Here is a 3,233-nt window from a genome sequence, read left to right on the forward strand (position 1 = left end):
GCAGAATCGGACCAAGTAGAAAATGAGCAGCCCATATCAATTAACCTCTGCTGCTCCTCCTTTCCTCTTCCTGCCCGTCGAACCTCTTGCGCCGGCGCCCTTCCACTGCGACGTCGAGTACATCGACGACTGGACGCAGCAGTGCGAGCGAGTTGCCCGTCACAGTTGGTGGACGCCGGAGCAATGCCTGAAGAACGTCTACTTCTCTTTCAAAAGAATGTACTGTACGTACCTGGCAGGGATGGGCAAAATACATGCAAATATGTATCGAGATACAAATGCAAAATACTTCGTCAAAAATGTGTTTAATTTCAAATCTAATTACATTTCCAAAAAAGCATTTAAGTACAAGATACAAATACGACCAAATGTATTTGTTCTCCTCCAAATACTTTTCCAAATACATTCCCCAAAATTTGCGTCAGTGACTTCAGGGCACTTGCAACGGGTTTCTGGGTATCTCATTTTAATTTTGCGTCGCACACTCGGGAGTTAGCGTGCGAGGCTCTAGTAACGTAATAGAAATATACTCACAAAAAAATGTAATAGCTTGGACGTAATAGGCGAAAGAAGTACAGAGCTTCAAGCAGCTTTTTTCTTCTTTTTTTTTTGTCGATTACGTATTAGTATAGACCAACAAAGAATCGAGAACGACCAAGACGCGCAGCACTAGCTAGAAAATTTTAGGGGCGAAGCTCCTTAGGGGCTAGCTATGTCCGTATCATGCTCTTTAGGTGAGGACACGGCGGCGTTGAACGCGCGACGCGAAGAATCAGATAGTGTTCGCAAGGTATATGTACATGGGTAGCGAAGCTTCCATAGAAGCCCACATGTCGAAAAAATGGCGGCCCATGGGGCTGTTTTAGCGCCATCTATGAGTCGCGGGGACACTTCCGGCGGAACAAAAAATAAACAGGAAATGACGAAACTTCCGGAAAAAAACGTGACGTCATGCCTGCGTGCGGTTTGGCGCGAAAATTAAAAATAATTCCAGAGACTACAGGTAAAATGAACGACATAAACACTAAAAAGTCTCAAACATAGCTCCGTGTTTCAGCTTTGTTTGATACTTTTTAGTGTGCATGTCGTTCTTTTTACCTGCAGTCTCGGTTTTTCTTGGGATGTTTACATCTTGTGTTTATACTCGATCGTTTACGCCCTTCTTTGCCCTTGCTCTTATATTTTGTTCGAAACATTTTTTTCTGCAGCCGACTTTGTTAGCCGACCTGCTATGAGAGTAGTTTCATTTAGTCACACGTGTCTTTGCTCTGTGGTTGAACTCGAGCCGCAGTGTTTTGCCCTTTTTTCCTTCAGGATCCCTCGGAAATATGTGAGAAACCTTAAAGCGAATGGCGTACTGTCACAGAAAAAAGAGTGAATGAAATCGCTGGAGTGTGTTGGGCATATGAAATACACAACAGTAACTCTAATGCAAGTGCAACGTTGTATTAACAGTCGCGCTTTATTTGTTTTATTCACTTACAAACATTCAATCAGATCACTCACTAGAATCATACAATCGGTATCCACTATTTTGGAAGTGTCATAGTGCAAGAAAACTAGTAGATCGGTACATAAGGCACATTATAATATAATAAGACAATGTACAATCGGTTGGATGTTGTGAGGACATTGACAGTTCATAGGCAGCCACTAATAACTCAGAGGTTTCACGGTGTTCCGAGGAGAACTGCAATCCCCACTGTAATACACAGAAAAAAAAACTACACTTGTCTACGTGGCTCTTGGGCAAGGTACCATAATGCTGAAAATATTTTAACTTGCATCTGCTGGTGCTGCTACACTGCAACGGAACGATTGTTCGGTGCAGGTCAAGGAAGCCAAGTGGAGTAAACCATCTTGGAGCCCTGTGGTATGCTGCACTTCACAAGCCAGTGTAGCTTCACAGATTTAAGCGCTATATATGTGAATCAGTTAGAAGACTACATTTCTCCTGAAAACCTGAAGAAAATGAAATTACAAATAGAACATGCCTACACTGCTTTAAATATAGCCCGGGTGGTCTCACGTACCTAGCCTGTGCACTTGCTGCCTCGCTTTACACTTTGCTGCTGCTGTATCAAATAGTTCAACATTTTTTTTCCGCGCGAACCAGTGGAGCCTGACTCTGGCAATTAGAGAAAACAAATCATCATAAACACTTTCGTTGCATACAGTCAGAGACTTTGGAACCTTCTGGTGAAAAAGGACACACAGAGTACGCCCTATGCTCTCTTTTGAAATTAGGTTGCTGATACTTGTCTCGAAGACTTCCTCACAAGCTGCAACAAATAATCGGAAAGAAGCAGAAGGGACTGAGAGGTTTCCGAAGTCGGAGTCGGCAGTGCCTTTCACACTTAAATACAAGAGCACTTGATTTCCTTCAGAAAAACACGCATTTTCTGTCCTCAGCTCACATTTCTCAGATGTTCCCACACAGGAATGAACCTTGAGGAATTTCGATGCCAGCCACCCAGAAAAATAAACCATGTTGTTCTCTTCTATTGCCGAAGGGTAGTTTGAAGGCGAATCGTCTGCCGTGTCAAGAAAAACTGTGCTCCCTAAGGCAAGAGGAGAAGAAGGTGCCAAAAGGCCTGCTGGGAACGTAGCAAGGTGAGACATCATGTCGTCAGCACAGTTTGATTTTTCCGAGAGTTTGAATAGGTTGCTAATCAAAAGGTGCCTGAACGCAGCCTGAAATTGACGGGAAGTGGAGTTCGTGTTTTTGCTCCGGATTTTGAACGTATAACAGCAGAAGTGTTTTCAAGGGCGCCTTGGTTCAAATGGCGGGTTAAAAGGTAGGAAAAACCGTAATTAACCCTGAGGTGATTGCTGAGCAGCAGCAGTGACCTAACTGTCAAGCAGAAGCCACGAATGCAATGCAGTGCGGCTGCCTTCTACACCCGAGTATTGCAGGCTTTTAAACACCAGAATGCACTCTTCCAGAAACTCCTCATGAATAGAGCCGTTACACATGGCAGAGGCATATGGCGTCTTTGCAAATTTCTGAGAGCTATTTAGGCTGTCAAAGAGACGGTCAATTCTTTCAACAAATCTCGCTGTGTGAACAGCTGTGGCTGGCAATTGCTGAAAAGTAACAAGGGCATACATTGCAGCTGCGCAGTGATTGCTGAAAACTTGAGCTGCTAGCTTCACCGACATCTTTGACGAGAACGTCAAATTAAAATGCTTATCGTTCAGCTTCGGCATAGACCGGATCTCAAGTTTACGGT

General features: G+C 43.8%; 1 pseudogene; it reads right to left on the reverse strand.

Annotated features, from left to right (window-relative positions):
* Window positions 1-1,443: 1,443 nt before the first annotated feature.
* On the reverse strand, window positions 1,444-2,766 carry LOC120839160 (annotated as a pseudogene).
* Between the last annotated feature and the right edge of the window lie 467 nt (window positions 2,767-3,233).

Source organism: Ixodes scapularis, unplaced genomic scaffold (assembly GCF_016920785.2).
Source record: "Ixodes scapularis isolate PalLabHiFi unplaced genomic scaffold, ASM1692078v2 PGA_scaffold11__112_contigs__length_91849675, whole genome shotgun sequence".
NCBI classification, from domain to species: domain Eukaryota; kingdom Metazoa; phylum Arthropoda; class Arachnida; order Ixodida; family Ixodidae; genus Ixodes; species Ixodes scapularis.